Source organism: Rissa tridactyla, chromosome 3 (genome assembly GCF_028500815.1).
Source record: "Rissa tridactyla isolate bRisTri1 chromosome 3, bRisTri1.patW.cur.20221130, whole genome shotgun sequence".
Lineage (NCBI taxonomy): Eukaryota > Metazoa > Chordata > Aves > Charadriiformes > Laridae > Rissa > Rissa tridactyla.
This window is the reverse complement of record NC_071468.1, coordinates 22,103,094-22,111,299: the sequence shown is the minus strand read 5'-3', so window position 1 is coordinate 22,111,299 and position 8,206 is coordinate 22,103,094.

The following is an 8,206-nucleotide window of genomic DNA, read 5'->3' as shown; positions in this document are numbered from 1 at the left end:
CAGTTAGACAACAAGTCAGTGGAAGAAACTGGAGACAGAGTCATGCCTCCTGCTTTCAAGTGAGTGCCCTCGCCACTAACTCATGCTCTAGCTCAAAGCCAGGCAGTTTATGTGCTACAAACCTATTGCTTATAACGCTGTGTATACTGCTGCTCCCTGAAAGGCTCTGGGAAATTACACTTCTTTCATGAAGGTATAAAATAAAGATCAAAAGACAAAAATAGATTCTATGGAAGGATATTGATTCACATTTTGGAACAAAATTCATATTCAGAGCTTTGAAAGCTTTAAGGTAGCAAGCTAAGCTGAATTATAACCACTTTGTTATCCAAGAGATTAGATCTACATGAAAAAGACCTGGCTCATAAGCTTTAAATAAGGTCTATAGAATAAAAGCAAAAACTGGTCCATCTTCCTCATCATTATTTTTTGCTCACTAGAAGAACAAGTTGATTATGGCTGAATTACAAGGCAATAAATTCTGACACAACTACTTTATGGGCCTATGCTGGAATCATCCTGTGGAATTTGCTTGTAAGGGAGGTCATGCAGTCAAACTAAAGTTGGTCTTATGAAGGGCTGAATAACTTCATGAGTCATTACCGCTAACTCTTGTTGTTGGGCAAGGAAAGGTATAAAAATCTTATGTTCTAGAGTACAAGGCGGTGCTTTACATATCTCATTTTTAACAGAAAGGCCGTGAGTAACGGATTAGGAAGAAGCAATACTGTCTGATATTTACGCATTTCTCCAAGCTTGGTTTGCTATCGCATGTTCATGTTGTCCTTTTTAGCTGTGGATTTACTCTTTTGGCGAGAGTTTATGCTAATACTGACATCCCAACACACAGAATGTGTGAAGAATATACTGTTTCAGATGGATGTTTTGTATTTGTGTTAAAAAAAAAAAACAAATAGGATTTCTGTGCTCTATAGTTGACTCCGATCTGTAATTTCATGAGACTTGGACATTTAATATTTTGTAACTCCCAAGACTTGGCAGCATAATATTTTACACCAAATTATTGCTGACTATAACAGCACCCCATCCCTTAAAATCATGCCAAAATTAAAGCTCAGGTGTGAGGTTTCCCATTCTTACAATGTTCACTCAAAGTATCAAGAGAAAATCAAAACAGAGATTTCCATTACACTCTCAATGAGACATTTGTACACTGCCAAGAACACTAGAAACATTAAAATACTATTATTTTGGTAGTTTAAAATACAATATGTAGTATAACCATATTTCTTGGATTCAAGTAACCACTGGAGACAATGAAGAATACTGTATTTATAGCCAGCTCACCTAGGTGCTCTACTGTGCCTCCTGGAGGCATGTGCTTCTTCCTGCTGACAATCTAAGGAAAACTATCCCCTAAACTTAAGTGCTCCTGAATCTCCTGTTCTTTGGCTGCCTAAAGTGATTTAAAATAAATTATGCAGATACCCACGGGTGTGTCTGCTGCTGTTTATTTTACTCACACAAGCAATATGACTAATTCTATTTTAAGGCCAATCAGCCCTGTTAGGTCATTCAGTCTGCATCCTGTATAAAACAAGGCAGGGAGTTTTGCTCAGTCCTGTAGTGAGTTCAATGAAAGTTATTCGAAAAAAGTTTGGTTTTAAGCTTTTCGGTCTGACTGCTCCAGGAACAGTCACTCCAACAACCATTGTGTCAACACAGGTTTTTATCTAGACATTGGCACTTCTTTCCAAATCATTAATAAAAAATTTGGAAGTGACAAGGCTGCTACAGTCCCCACAGAACCGTAGTAGAAACAGACCCATTTGGTAAAGATGCCCCAGAAAATACAGAGATATGGAGAAGATATGTCTCCATTTAGTACCGAACACCAGAGAAAAATCACAACCATCATTTTAAAAGCCGGAACTTTATTTCTAAATGGTGAGTTTATCTGGTATGTTTAACATCAAGTGATTGGTTTCTGTAAAGCTTGTGACATGTTGGTTAAAGAATCTTGTCATTCCTTCCTGACTAAGGTAGTTATGAGCCTTAACTCAATTACAACCAGAGGGTCCTGTTATTATGCCAGGGAAATCAAGTATTTTTAATCTCTCACTCTGAAGAATTTTCACCAGCACTTTTGCACAAAGTCTGTGTCCCTTTTTCCCAATTTCCCTATCCTTTGTGAAAACAAATGTGAACAGCCTAGCACTGGCCCAGCAAGTGGCGGGGCGGGGGGGGCGGAAGGGGCACCATCACCCCTGCCTCTCCATTCCTCCCCCGTCAGCCATGCAAATGCTCAGGTTGACTCGCTTCATGCCACTGTGACCCCTCACATTTTTGGAGTCCTGCTGTCTGAGAGGCGATCTCCCCTCCTGCAAGAATAGCCAGCAGTCCCAAATGCACCCAGCTGCGCTCAGGAGGAGTTTTCTTCAAACAGGCTCCATGCAACCGGCAACTCAGATGAACCAGTCTGCCTCACCATATTTTACCACTCGGCTTAGCCATTCCCCGCAGCTCCCGCAACTGACATCATAAGCAATTGCCTTTAGCGCACAGCACGGGGAGCTTCACCAGCCTCGCAGAACCCCACCAGGAAATCTATAACGCCCTTTTGGTAATAGCACCCTACCACCAATGCCTGCTTGGTGTCCAAAGAGCAGATTCTTAAAGCACTCACCACGTGCTGTAACAAAGTTGTGTAACACTACTTTGCTTTACTCAGATGAATTCATGTTGTGTAAGACAAGAATCGCCCACATTTCATCGAGTCATTTCCCTGTGGATCTTGGGGGAGAAGCAGACTTCAATACTTGGGGTGCCTGTCTAGGAGTCTGGGTCATGATAGGGATAATTAAGATTACAGCATCTTTCCTATCACAACTTCTTTCCCTCAGGAAGCCTCAAGTTTTCAGAAATGTAACTACGTCAGAGTGAACTCCAGCTGGGGATGTGTTGTAGCATGGATACCATGCCACAAAGCTTACTCCAATTTCAGGGATATGAACCCAATGAGTAATTTCAGAGAAGCTTTAGCAGCCTAAACAAGAACAAAGGGCTGGTGTATATAAATAATAACTTCATGCTCTCAGACTGAAGACACCAAGAGACATTAAAGAAAACATACAGTTTCTGAGGTTCTTCACCTTAAATAGAAAGACTAAAACATCACAGGCTGGAAAAATAGAGTCATCCTGCCACAGGACAGAAGCAAAACAGTCTTTCAGCAGACCAACACTCAGATCTCTCCTCTCCTTGCAGCAATTTGGATGTGAAGCCACAGCCAAGCCCTTGCTCAGGGTTGGTGTTTGGATTAACCGTTGCTGTATGATACTAAGCTCTGACTACTAATTTTTGTTTGCCCCAGCTTTAAGTCCGCTGGCCTCACCACTACTCTGCGTGGTGCCAGCTCTCTCCCACCATGAGCAGAGTAGACACCATTACTATTGTTAGCTGGAGCAATAGAGAAAAGTATGGCTTTAGACAGGCTACCTTGGATAAAGCAGAAATCACACTATCTGAACAGTTCCATTTCAAAGGGTTGGGTGCTTTTTCCAGTTACTCAGTTTTATCATCTTTTTAGGATTCAGCTTTCTCCACCTGGTTTTTGCTTAAGACAACAGTTTATGCTACGTTTGACCACAAACAGTTAAGCCATTTCTGAGAATGTTGACAAAAGAGCATGTGTATAAATCTGCTTTTTTAATGTTGGCAACCTTTCTTGTTTTGAACAGCTCAGCATCTCAGCAGGAAGTGGAAGAGAGTTAAAATTTGACCCTAGGTCAAAAAAGTTTTTTGATGATCCAGTGAAAATCCGCTTTTCTATCACCAAGTCTGCAAGATACAAAGCTTGAGTAGCATGCAGTTAAATAGTTGGTCAACCAGTCATTCTGGTTTTCATTGTGTTACTAAGATCTAAGGCCATGCAATTGTTCTTAACTAGCTCTGCTCTGAATTCTCACATGGCGAAATTAGTTATTTAGGAACTACTGGGCACTGGAGTGTAAGTTTTTATTCATGTCTAGATAGGACCACTCCAGAGAACAAAAGCTTAAAAACTGTGTGAACTCAAAATATGTTAAACTGCCTGATTATTTCATTTAGGGTTGAAGTTGCTTTAGGCCAAGATTTAATCAAATTATAGCAAAGTGTGATTACTTATTCTGTAAAAGAAGGTAACTGTATCAGTTTTACCGACACAGCCTCCTTCAGATCTTTTATTTAATCTTACCTGATCATCTTAGTTTGTGTCCTTTGGTGTTATATAGGAAGCCAGAAATGTAATATTCAGTTCCCCGAATATGTATATGGGAAGAACAGTGTTTTTACACGCTGTCTTGCTTTGTGAGAAGCACCTATCACTTCATGGGTTTATCGTTCACTGCATTCTCATACGGGTGAGGTGAGACACTCAAACCTAGAGCCTTGCCATTTTAAGATCTGATGGCAGAACGCAGATATAAGTTGTAGCTTGTACCCAGTAGGAAGCAACTTGTAAACACAAAAGAAAGCAATGCTTACAAAAGCGCTGGCAGAAGCATGGGCGTTGAGAAAGTTAGCAGTTTTACTATCTGAAGGAGCTAAGCCAGCAGATAATTCTTTAGAGTGATTTCTTCCTCTTAGAAAGTACTGAAGTGACCTTAAGCTGCTGAGCTGGCAGCAAATACGGCTTGAATTCAGCAGAAGCACGTCTGCACTGCGTGATTCCTCTGCAGGGACCCGGGACCTTGTGAAGCAGCTTTAATTGAATAAAGCCATCCAGGGCATGGGCAGCACTTGCATTGAGTTACTGGAATGGCATGAACCGAAAGAAACGCTATGGCCTAGAAGCCACAAAACTGTACTGGCCACATCGTCTAATCATTTTTTTTGATGCTGAATTTTGGCGCTGAAGTTGTCTTTTCTTGTTTTGTTGCACAGATATATATGACACAGAATATTCATTCATTTTTCAAAAGAACATACATAAAAATTATCTTCAGAATATCCCTAGATGTGCTGCTGGAAACCGCAGCATAAAATCCTTTACAGAAAGGGTTCTCCTTTTTTTCCCCTTTGCAAAAGAAATACGTACATCTATCTCTTCAATTCAAAATGAATATTTGCTAATCAAGCAAATAACACACGCATATAATTTATATATTTATATATATTTACATTAAGCCTATTTTTCCAAGAGTTCAGAAAACAATGAGAAAAACTCCTGCAAGGAAGTCTTCCTCACACTTATCTTGAGTCTTACTATCGCCAGTGTAGCAGCCTCAGGTTCCTATAGTATTTAGATTGAGTACCTGATGCATGTGAAATACCATTGATAACGGCCCACATTGACAGTACTGGCAGCAGAATAGTAGAAATTGTAAAATACAAATTAGCAGGTAATGTGCAAATAGTGAGAAGTTTTTTATCAGGCAACTAGCATTAAAAGAAAATAAAATTATAAATCCTTTTTTCACTACAATTTTGTTTCACATTAGCTTACAAATTCTTCCCCCCAGTGAAATGAAGGCTAACAAAAGGAAATAGGACAAACTAGATCCGTAGTGTAATCCAGCTAATAGTTCATCTGTCACTAAATAAAATCCTGTAAGAAAAATGAAAATATTACCCAAGGCTATTTAAACAATGTTGTGGGTCATACATTATTCACGTTTAACTTGCTGTATACTATGCTGTATATAAAAAATCATGAAAGTTAACCTGTGACATTTCAACGAAGTCAGCAAATATTGTTTCAAGAATCTTAAGTGGAAGCACCTTATAAAAACACTTCCATGAGTAAAAAATTACCCATACTGGAAAGGCTGCTCAGTCAGGCTTTTATACTAAGATTGTCCCCAAGATGCCTTAGAAGCTGTGGGTTTTAAAAGCATACTTCCATTTCTTTGTCATCTTTTCCTTTCCTTTTCCCTAAAAAGCTTTTTCTGCTCAATGAAACATAAATAGTAGATCTTTATCAGAAAGAGACAGAAAGATATTCTGGATAGCCCCTAATGCTTTTCCAAATCATGATTACTTTAATGAAATATTAGGGCTCGAGAATTTCTTCCTTGGCTCCAGTATTCCGTCTAGTTTGTCATAGAAATACAGCAAAAAATCAGATGCAAAGGCGTAAAAGTATTTTTGGCTTTCTTATTGCATATGCTGTATGGGCTATTTGACCTAAGAGCAACTGTAAGTGACATTGAGTGAAACATAAAACATTGATACTCCTTATGAGGAATAAACTAACCACTGTTTTTAAGTGTGAAAGTTGTACAATCTCATTCTTTCATATTACATTCTATTGCGCTGCTTCTTTCACAAACAACTCATGCTGCCAAATGCTTCCAGAAATTTTATAATACAACTATACAAGTTTTCAAAGTAAATATGGTAGGTACATTCTTAATTGTACACTTTTTCCTAAGGAATCATGTATGTTAGAAGATGTTTAGCGTCATTGGAAAATACTCTGTATAGCACTTAGCTGTTTAAATAGCATTGCTGAAATAGGAAATCTGAATGGAAGCGCCTTTAGTTTGCATTTCAGAGTAGGGGAAAAAAACAAACCAACCAGACTATCTGTTTCAGGACAACTCAATTCCTCCATAAAAGCATCAATTCATCAGTTTAATCTGGTTCAGCCTAATCTAGGATTTATCTCCTTTCCTGGTCTAACGCAAGTTATCTAAACCAGGTTTTCAGATGCTGGTATTTTAAACAGGTCATATAAGAGTTCAGAAAAGCATCATCAATTTGAGATCCTTACTAGGAGCAAACCCCAATGCTGACACCTACAGAAAACAGCTACATGTAGTGGTGGTTTTGGGGGAGTTCCTTCATAGCTTTTATACGCTCTTCCTCAGGAAAACTCAAGCTATTTTCAGACACATTAATAACACTGATTGAGGGAAAGCTATCTTTAAATGGAAACTGCAGCTGTTTGTTACCTGGCCTGGTCAGAAAGCATTCCCCATTCTTCTTTTCACTTACTGAGTACATTGGCTACTTCAGCTTAATATCTGGAACGTTTATGGTGATATTTAGCATACACAGAACACTTTCTATTGGTCTCTTGCACTCTAGTAGAAATCCTGTCTTCATGAAGTTAAGCACAAAACACCAGCCGACTTCAATAGGACATTTGCGGATCTTCTCTTGCATTTATTACCATCACACATGAGCATCTTTGGGGTTCGTAACCAATTATTAGTGTTTCCATGAATTGGCACTAATGTCATCCCTTTCTACAGAGATGGAAATTGAGATATAGAGAGGCTACAGCTTCAATTTTAAATGCTAAGCACTTAAAAGCTTAATAAACACTTCAAGCGTTTTTATTTTGTTGGTTTTTTTTCAATTACTTTATGTTCCATGTCTTCCACATAGAGGAATCCCTCTTCTCCTGACAATAATTTCCCTGTATTTGTTGGATGGTAAAAGTGAATTCCAAGAATGCCACTGCTAGACTCATATTTAACTTAGTTTAAGTTAAAGATTTTGCCTAAAACTGAAGACCTAATCAGCGAAAAAGGTGGAAGATACAGACTGAGATTCCATATTAACTTCAATGGACAATCATCTTATTCCTTTCTATGTTACAATCCAATCTGTTTGTCCCTTTCTATTATTATTAGTCTTTCATACACTACAATAACTTAAGTAGTATTAAAAACCATTTATTAGTCTGCTGGCCATTAAGAGAGTTAGAGTTCAGGGTGTGGACACCATGAACTTCAGACTGGAGTGCAAAGGGAATTACACAAGGGAGAAATCGATGCAATCATAATAGACTCTCTCAACTCCTTCCAAATGCATTGATGATAGATCGTGTGCTCTTTTTATTCATGTACACAGTGATCTCAGCTTTATTCAGCCCTGTCTTTTGAGTGCCAGTATTTTAATTGAATAGATTTTAAATAACCAAGAGGAGTAGGTAGCTTGCTAGTCTGATAAATGATCTAGTTTTTGATAAATATCTTCACAGACCTGTCTTTGAAAGGTATTCAATGTACCACTATAAGGACTAGAGAGAGTCAGCAGAGTAACTTATTCTACTACGTCTGTACGCTTCAGGTCTCCAGCTTTCGTTTCAAATGCATCTGGTGAGAGTCTCATTTGCAAGCTTTACCTGCTGGTGAGTGCCAAAGACCTCTAGCAAGGGAGCTGCTATACTCTCTGAAAAGGCCTGTGTGCATAACAAATACCACTGCTGTTGCTTGGTAGCCCTTGCTCATCTTCCCAGGGCCTTGCATGG